We start from the raw sequence: 10,230 nt of genomic DNA on the forward strand, positions 1-10,230 counted from the left end.
ACGCCATTTTCATTTCTGAAGTAGCTATTTGCATCCCTATTGGCTAATGTGAAGTGCAACGTGATGTCGTTGCAGTCAATTATGTTAATCATAATCCGTTACCAACCCCAGCACAATAAAAGCACAAGAAAATGTCTTGTCAAGATCCTATTCTTAACCGTTCGCACGGCAAGAACTTTCTTGAGGTCCAGGGCTAGCACCGACGAATAGGAGTGCTATGTCTGTGAATTCTTATTATCTTTGTCAATATGACTAGTTCCTAAGTATAGAGGTTGTCAGCACTGAGCACTATTTGACAACATCCTTCCCTAGAAGGCCACGAGCGTGTAAACAAACGACTATCGTTACGCGGGTGTGAATGTCAAACGACAATCGTTGCGCGGGTGTGAACATCTTGACAGCCGGGCTAAAGTATTAATGTGAGGGGGCCATATTTTTCTTACTTAATATAGTTGAGGAATACTTGCATATAATTGAAAATTTAAGAAGACTGATATTGTGTGGGCAAAATTACAAAAGAGTAAACAACCATGCTGCGGATAGGTTAAAGTTTTTTCACGTTGGCTTATTAATTCTAACAAGTCTGGATTTACATGGATATTAATATGCCAGAGATAAGTATTTATTTCAAGATTTGATTGATATAAATTAACTAGTTCCATGTTCAAGATTGAGATTATATGTGAGAATAATGATTACGGAAAACAAAATAGAACGTCACTCAAATCACACTTTCTACATGAACTTGAATTTATTTATCATTGAAACGTTTAATCATATGTATTTAAAGAAAGAAAAACATCCTTGAGTTTAAAGATTGCAAGCTCTGATTGGAAAATCAGTGCTTGATCAGCATGAATTTGCTGGTCAAATCTGATGTGAGATTGATCGCCGATCAAACGCTGATTGCTGTTTCTGCAACTCACATAGAATGATTGCCAATCAAATTCCAGTCAAACTTTGATTGACTTTTCTGCAACCGGGCTTAAGCAACCCTTAAAAACCAGAGAATATTACACTCCGACAACAGCGATAACAGGAAGCCAACCGAAGACTATGGTGGTACTATACTAAGATACATTTATCTAAGGACTGTGTTTATCTAAGTTTAGTCGGGCTCCATGGCTAAATGATTAGCGTGCTGGCCTTCGGTCTCAGGGGTCCCAGGTTCGATTCCCGGCAGGGTCGGGAATTTTAACCATCATTAGTTAATTTCGCTGGCATGGGGGCTGGGTGTATGTGTCGTCTTCATCATCCTTTCATCCTCATCACGACGTGCAGGTCGCCTACGGGAGTCAAATCAAAAGACCTGCACGTGGCGAGCCGAAAACATGTCCTCGGACACTCCAGGCACTAAAAGCCATCCGCATTTCATTTCATCTCAATTTCGATTTTCTTTTCTCAGCTTCTTTTATGAGCTAACATGTTTTGGCGTTCTTCTCTTCAGTGCTCTCAGTGCTGACAGATTTATTACTTCCTTTCACCGTGTTGGTCTTGCGTTTTCAAATCACCCAACCCTCCGAGAATTTTAAACACATGACCGGCCAAAGACATGTGTGAAACGGGTGTTTTGTTTCACAAGAATATTCTCTGCGTAGGTTCGCATTTTCTATGAAGTTTCCAAATCATTCAATAAATCCAGTACAATATAATATTGAGGTAGTATTTTATTTTTACCTAGGAGTGCTATGGTTGTCTTACCCCCCGTAATATTCATTTGAGATAGTAAGTCATAATACTACGCATTCCACCAATTGTTATGATTAACAGTTTTTTGTATGTGATAAAAGAATGGCATATTTCCGTAAAATTTGCAAAATATAAAAATTTTAGGATATATTTTATATTGGTATCTTGTAAACTGTACATGATAAAACATTTCTGCTTGTTTTTACTGAATTCTACACACTAATATTAGCGCTGTTCACGTATTTTGATGCCTGGTAAAAATGTTGGAAACATGACTAATTCAAATGTCTTAAAATTGACATTAAATCTCGAATATTGATATATAAAACTAATTACATAAAATATGTACGTTTTACGGCAAAACAGTTGGTGTTTTCTAAATCTGCACATTGTTCTCCATATGACCCACCTCTTTTCCCCCAAAACCGGGAAATCATTGCAGGCTAGTGATATATTTATGCGTCAGCAAAGGAGATAAAAATGTGTATAACAGGATATTGGATAATACGGTATTGCTCTGTCATCATTTAATGTAATTAAACTTAATAATTCACAATGCTGACAAGAGGAGAGTGATAATCGCTCTTTGTGTGAGTATTAATTTCGTACTCCTGGAATAGAGAGTCTTTCTTGTGCAGTATATACGTCCCGATAGAGCTGGTTGGCTAAGGCGTTCTTGTCTCGTTGCTGTGAGCTTACCTTCGGGAGTTGGTGGGCTCGAATCTCACCGTGAGTAGCCCGGAAGATGGTTTTCTGTGGATTCTCATTTTCACACCAGGCAAATTTTGTACCTTGATTAAGGCCACGGTTTTTTACATTTCCCTTCGCCGTCCTTCCGACGCTGGGAACCTTAGTCGGACATTAAACTACTAGCAGGAAATAAAGAATCGTTCTTTCGTTTTCTCAAGATATGGGGTTCGACACCGACAGTCCTTATCGAAATCTGGTAGTCTCACCAGTTTGTTTGGTTAGGGCTACTGGTTTTTCTGTTACGTTGTTATTAAAACGTTGTAATGAGCCTCCAGTACGCCACCATGAAACGACAAGTGTGTCGGACTGGGGAGTTGTCCTGGTCAAAGGTCCGAGTTCTCTTTCTTTTTCCTTCTTTCACTCAAAATATTCTTGGATGGCATCGGATTTCTAACTCTAAGACACTTTCCCTATGTTACCAATTATTGCAATTACACTTGCCATAGGTGACACGTTAATTTATAATGTGCTAATTTCATCAATCGATTTCACTTCAAAATATTTATTATATTCATAATCTGTTAGCGTTCTTAGGTTACGTTTTTCTACTACTGCGTTAATATTTATTATATTCATAATTTGTTAGCGTTCTTAGGTTACGTTTTTCTACTACTGCGTTAATATTTATTATATTCATAATTTGTTAGCGTTCTTAGGTTACGTTTTTCTACTACTGCGTTAGTCGTGATTCGGGGAAAGTGATTGATCATTAAGAAATACCGGAGTTGTGAGATGTGTTTGTTTTGTCAGCGTTGTGAGGTCAAATTCCTTGTGTTCGACCTTGCATTGAAGCGGGTGACGCTACTGACGTGCACTTGGCAAAAACATGCGTTTGCTCAAGATACTGCCACATGGCTCATTCGCGCTAAAAGAAGATCTGACATATACCTGCAGTGTCCCGCTGTGCATTCTACATCAAGAACAGTGTTGTGAAATTCAAATTTAGAAACAAATTATACGGGGTAAATTATGTCTACGAAATACATTTTGGAGACACTGTTATGTTCGTTAATGTAAGTTGCAATGCATACGAAAGATGTATTCAGATCACATGGCTCCAACTGAGTATGCCATTATGCTAGACTCGTATCTTACATTTTGACTTTCCGACTTTCCTTGATCAATTTTTATTTTCTTCCTAACCCGATAGTTCCCCCTTTTTGTATTCTGAGCCTTGTTATTTGACCACCATTCATGATGGTCCTTTTCCTTTGATACCCTTATCCATCGAAGCTCCCTCTGTGGATCAGTGCTAGATTGTCAGCGTCCGGAACCCAAGATTGTGGGATATTGGAAGGGCGGAAAAATATCAGTTTGGAACTCCATGTTGTAAAATATAATGTAAAAATAATGGCACATTTGGTGTTTATCCGATAATAATAATAATAATTTCGTGTGGCTATTTCTAGCCGAGTGCAGCCCTTGTAAGGCAGACCCTCCGATGAGGGTGGACGGCATCTGCCATGTGTAAGTAACTGCGTGTTATTGTGGTGGAGGATAGTGTTATGTATGGCGTGTGAGTTGCAGGGATGTTGGGGACAGCACAAACACCCAGCCCCCGGGCCATTGGAATTAACCAGTGAAGGTTAAAATCCCCGACCCGGCCGGGAATCGAACCCGGGATCCTCTGAACCGAAGGCCAGTACGCTGACCATTCAGCCAACGAGTCGGACTTTATCCGATGAAAGCAACAAAAACTGAATAGTAGGTCGCGCAATAGTTTCTCTGCTATCTGGTAAATTAAGATGAAATTCCAAAAAGACGCTGAGCAGCCGAAATGACGTCAAGTCAAAATTCCAGCACGTGGTAGCTGAGGCCATACGATGGTTATATGAACGGTCGGGACATTTCTGTTGTTTTTCCCCTTCACTTCATCACTGAAATTATGTCTGTTATGTTGTAATCATGTTTTAGCAGTATTGATGATAATTTTTCAATCTATGTTGCCATCGATAAGGACAATTATATTCTTGTCTGCAAATGTGTTCTGTATTGTTACACTGCTTGAAAAATTGTTTTCTATTATCATCCTTTTCATGATGACATTTAACAATATTATCCTTATACTTCCTGGCCTTTTCCCAATTATTTGAGGACGGCAGAACATGTAGATTTGGCCCCTTCCTAACGCTTACGTCATTTGGAGGGATGTAGTCACTACTACGTGTCTCTGTGGTGGTTGGTACTTGTTAGTGTGGTGTGTTGTGTATCTCCTAGCCAGAGTAGTTAACTAGACGCGGCTAAAATTCCTGGACCCTCTGATCGTTCAGTTAAGGAGTCCAACATTTACTGATGTTCATGTTCGTGGTCGACGGACGTTATACAGTCAATAACAGTTTTGTTCGTACTGTTGGAATGTGAATACAAGTTTGCTAGTCTGTGAAAAAAATATATACAGTATTTGTTTGCACTTTTCTTGTAGGGGTATGGTAAAATATGACGTTTATTTTTAATAATACGTGAACTCAAATATTACATACCACATTCAGAAAATATATTAATTTCAGAAAGCGCAAAAGTTAAACTTTCTTTACAACTTTTCTATTCGTATACATGATACTAGGAATTATTCCAAACACAAAAAACAACAATTCTACAAAATTAGTATTTACTCTGTACTGGTAGTAACATGATAAAGTATGACGTCTATTTTGTAAATACATTGACTCAAATATTACGGTACATATCAGATTCAGAAAATGTACAGGGTTATTCCGCTAAGTTGTCCGCCTCAAATAACTCTTGAACAGTTCAAGACATTGACATTTTGTTTTCACTTTCAGTAATGTTACCGGTACCAAGATTCGGACTTAAAGTACTTTTTCATGGCGCCAGTATCCTCTGAGATAATGGTATTAACTTTGTTCTTTTTTAATTGAACTACATTGTTTTATAACCTAGCTTTAAACCTACAAACATTACAAATTCAGGCACCGTAAGTATCTTGAAAATCGACCAAAGACTTCTCTAGAAAATGTAATGTATTCAGACGTGTTTCATTTGCCAGCCGAGGACTGCCCTCGCTTCGTGTTTAGTACAGTCCTTACGTCTTGATTATTACTAGCTGTAGTACCTGGCGTTACCCGGATAGTTTCTGCATGTTTACCTTCAAGATTTGAATTACCAGTTAGTTATGTGTGAAGTGAATTTTATAGAATTCTTTTTTGAGATGTGGATTGATATTTTACGTTATATTGTATAGTTTTAGAGTTACTTTGATGTGTTTGATTTCAAGTCTTAGATAATTAAATTTTGGAGTAGAAATGTGTCCTTGTGGAAGTTCGAATTGACTTTCAAACAAATAAGTACATGAATTTACCCGTCATGCTATAGATATGATGTACACGATTTCAGTTGTTACTGAGACTGTCCCCAATCACTCTTGCGACCCCAAAAAGAGTGGATTCAACACTAATCCCCGTAATTTTAGACTACTTACTTTTCAGCCCATCTAAGCCCCAGATACTAAGTCATATGTGTACCAAGTTTGCTTGAGAGGTACGCTAGAATATGCACACATTCGTATACACATTCGTATATAATATCGATCATTTTGGACATTCTCTTTTCTTCATCCGTTATAATACCCCTGCCGATTGGGACTAAACTTGGACTTAAACGGCTTTCAGAGCGTCACAGCTCATCTCAGCTACCCCGAAAATTATGGATTCGACGCAAATATTGGTCGTTTTCGATAGTTTTTACATTTCACCCTAGGCTAGGGGTCTCATACCCCCACAAATTTTCCAGATAGTAAGTCATACTTCAAGTTTAGTTGAGAGTTATGGTGGAACATACGCACATACTTCCCTTATCTCGGTCATTTTGGACACTTTCTTTTTCACATTTCCCCCCCCCCCCATGTGATAAAAGGCTGAACTTGGACTACGGGATCGACACTATTTTCGATTATTTTTATAACTCACCCCCTCCCACCCCCTAGGGTTGTCTCACCTCCACGAAGATTGTCTCCTGGGTAAGCCATAAGTGTGCCAAGGGACCCCGAAAACGATAGATTTGACACTATTTTCGTTTATTTTTATATCTCGCTTCCCCCATACCCCCGTGTCAGAAAGGGGGCTGAACCTGGACTGTTACTATTACTCCTGTTATAGTAACTGTTACTACTATTACTGGAGTATTACTATTCATTCAGTGACACCGAAAACTATGGATTCGACATTATTTTCGATTATTTTTATATCTCACCCCCCTTCGACCCCCACCACAAAGCGGGATGAACATGGACATGTAAACCAACTGGAGGGTCACTATTCATCTCAGCGATCTCGAAAATTATGGATTCGACACTATTTTTTATTATTTTTTATCTCACTCCTCTCTCGTCTCCCACGACAAAAATTCTGAAGTGTCACTATTCATCTCAGCGACCCCGAAAACGATGGATTCGACACTATGTTCTGTATTTTTATTATATCACTCCACGTCCCCAAAAGGGGCTGAACTCGGACTTTAAAAAATGCGGACTGTCACTATTCATATCAGTGACCCCGAAAACTATGGATTCGACACTATTTTTGATTATTTTTATCTCACTTCCCTCACACCGCCCCCCCCCCCCACTCCCACCCCAAAGATGGCTGAACTTTGAATTTTAAAAAACCGGAGTGCACTATTCACCTCAGCGACTCCGAAGACGATGGATTCGACACCATTTTCGATTATTTTTATATCTCACACCCCCTGGCCCCCCCGCTACAAACCGGCTGAACTTGGTCTTATAAAATACCTGAACTTGAGGGCTGAACTTGGGCTTTTAAAAATCCGGAGTGTCACTGTTCATCTCACCTACCCCGAAAAGTATCGTTTCGACACTATTTTCGATCTCTGACCCCTCTGCTTACATCGAAAACTTAGAACTGCAGATTTCCTTTTCTCCTTTCGATCTTTAACAAGTTGTTTTTGGTTCATTTTTCATTTTATTTATAATTCTATTAATACATTTTCTGGAGTATCCGTTGTTACGAGCACTTTGGTGGATTATATTTATTTCTCTATTGTAATTCTTCTTATACATAGGTATGTCCATAGCTTATGTTTTTTTTTTTTTTTTTTTTTTTTACAATTTGCTTTACGTTGCACCAACACAGAATGGTTTTATGGCGACGATGGGGTAGGAAAGGCCTAGGATTGGGAAGGAAGAGGTCGTGGCCTTAATTAAAATACAGCCCCAGCATTTGCCTGGTGTGAAAATGGAAAATCACGGAAAATCACCTTCAGGCCTGTCGACAGTGGGGTTCGAACCCACTATCTCCCGGATGCAAGCTCAGCTGCGCGCCCCTAACCGCATGGCCAACTCGCCCGGTGCATAGCTCTGTTAATTAAGCTGTAAAATGTTGCCTTTTTATGTTGACCTGGATGATTGGAGTCGTTTCTGATATTATCTCTTTGAGTAGCCTTTCTGAAAATGTTAAAGTCGAAATGACCAGAATTTCTAGTAATTGTTAAATCTGTATAACTCAAAGTTCCATCATTCTCAGATTTCATCGTAAAATGCACTTGTTTATCCAAAATATTTAAATACTTCTATAGTTCATCAGGTTTTGTCTTTTGTTCACCTGTACCTTAATTAAGGCCACGGCCGCTTCCTTCCAACTCCTAGGCTTTTCCTATCCCATCGTCTCCATAAGGCCTATCTGTGTCGGTGAGACGTAAAGCCACTAACAAAAATATCTTTTGTTCATCGATAATAACAAATATATCATCGGCGTATTTTAACCATGCAATCAATCCATCTATCTTATCCATTGTTTTATTATATTCCGTGTATTCCATGAAAATGTTCGCTAAAATACCCGAAGCCGACGAACCCATTGCTAGGCCTCTAGATTGTTTGTAAATTTTGTTTGTCAAAAATGAAATAATTATTTTCCAAAGTAAATTCTAGTAATGTTTAATCATTTAAGGACGAAAAAGGAAAAAGAAGAAAGACTTTAAGATCTTAAGTTTATTTAGGCCTTCCCATTCAACATCATTAAAATATTAAAATTATATGTAATGATAATTTTCATAATATTTCACTGATGTTTGTTTATTCATTGATATGGTGATTTAGGATATAATACTTCTTTAAATGTGGGCTAAACAAAAGATAGAGTTATATTGTTTTTATTCCTTGATTTGACTTCACTGATGAATGGAATGCATATTGTTCTGAAACATGTATGAATTAATCAAGTAATGAAATGGCGTATGGCTTTTAGTGCCGGGAGTGTGCGAGTACAAGTTCGGCTCGCCAGATGCAGATCTTTTGATTTGACGACCGTAGGCGTCTGCGCGTCGTGATGAGAATGAAATGATGATGAAGACGACACATACACCCAGCCTCCGTGCCAGAGAAATTAACCAATTAAGGTTAAAATTCCCGACCCTTCCGGGAATCGAACCCGGGACCCCTATGACCAAAGCTCAGCACGCTAACCAGTTAGCCATGGAGCCGGACATTAATAAAGTAATTTTCAATCATTTGAAGTGTATTGACAAGGTGGACCAAACACAAACTATTTTAAATAGTTTCTTTAATAGATTCAGACCACTTGGTGTTATTCGACAGGCGTAGGTTATGTGACGATACTGCGTTTCACCTTCTCCCTGCCTTCTTCTTCTTCTTATTATTATTATTATTATTAGATGCGAAAAAGACCATAACACTGATCACGTAAAGCTCACTTAGAAGTTGTGCATTTCCTTCTTTGCTAGGCAGCCTTTAATTTTTCTCTCATCGTGGTTCTTCGTTCTTCTGTCCTCATGGCTCCTGTCTTCTTGTGATTTCTCTCTGACTCACCGAGCTCGATAGCTGCAGTCGCTTAAGTGCGGCCAGTGTCCAGTATTCGGGAGGTAGTAGGTTCGAACCCCACTATCGGCAGCCCTGAAAATGGTTTTCCGTGGTTTCCCATTTTCACACCAGGCAAATGCTGGGGCTGTACCTTAATTAAGGCCACGGCCTCTTCCTTCCCACTCCTAGCCCTTTCCTGTCCCATCGTCGCCATAAGATCTATCTGTGTCGGTGCGACGTAAAGCAACTAGCTATCCTTTTTTTCTCTCTGACTCTGATTCCGACTTGCTGATTTTCGTCCTGTAGCAGGTTCGGTCTGCGATGTCGGCCACTTTGATTCCTGATTTTTCCAGGTCTTGGTGGATTTCCGATGTCCACCAATTTTTTAAAATGTTTTCTGTTGCCTCTAGTAAGAGGACAAGTTCGGCTCGCCAGTCTATTTTCTGTAAGGCGTTTGATGTGTCCGTAAAATTTCAAGCGTCTTTTTCTGATGTCGGCCGCAAGGTTTGAAAGCTCCTCGGTTTTTGTACGAGATTGCAGTCGGTATCCTTCGTCGCTCAGTTCTGGGCCGAGAATTTTTCTGATGATTTTACATTCCTCTTTCAGGATGTCTTCGAGTGCTGTTTTTCTGTGGAGATCCAGTGTTTCACTCGCGTATAGTATTTCGGGTTTGATCACAGTGTTGTAATGTCGAATTTTGGTGAAGATTGATAATTCTTTTTTGTGGTAAATGTTTTGCGTTCGGCCGAGGGCTCTCTTCATTTTCTGTACGCGGACCTCGAGGGCCTTCTGTTCTTTTCCTGTTGGTATAACGATTTCTCCGAGATATCGGAATTCAGTCACTTTTTCGTTTGTGCCAAATTTCGTGTTCAAATTCTGGAGGTTGCAGTGGTTGCACATGACCTTGGTTTTTGAAAAGGAGATTTGTAAGCCGAATTTTTCTGAGCATTTCTTGAGGGTTTCGATTTGGCGGATTGCCTATTGTTCGTTTGTTG

The 10,230-nt window shown here is 39.3% G+C and overlaps 1 protein-coding gene across 1 annotated transcript in view; it reads left to right on the forward strand.

Moving 5' to 3' along the window:
• The first annotated feature begins 406 nt into the window (after positions 1-406).
• The window catches only part of LOC136858458 (elongation factor-like GTPase 1), a 400,027-nt gene continuing 390,203 nt past the window's right edge, over positions 407-10,230 (forward strand). The window contains exon 1 of the mRNA XM_068225562.1: positions 407-419. The gene's annotated coding sequence lies outside the window, so the exon portion shown is untranslated. The remainder of the gene's footprint in view (positions 420-10,230) is intronic.

The sequence above is a fragment of the Anabrus simplex genome, chromosome 1 (genome assembly GCF_040414725.1).
Source record: "Anabrus simplex isolate iqAnaSimp1 chromosome 1, ASM4041472v1, whole genome shotgun sequence".
NCBI lineage: Eukaryota > Metazoa > Arthropoda > Insecta > Orthoptera > Tettigoniidae > Anabrus > Anabrus simplex.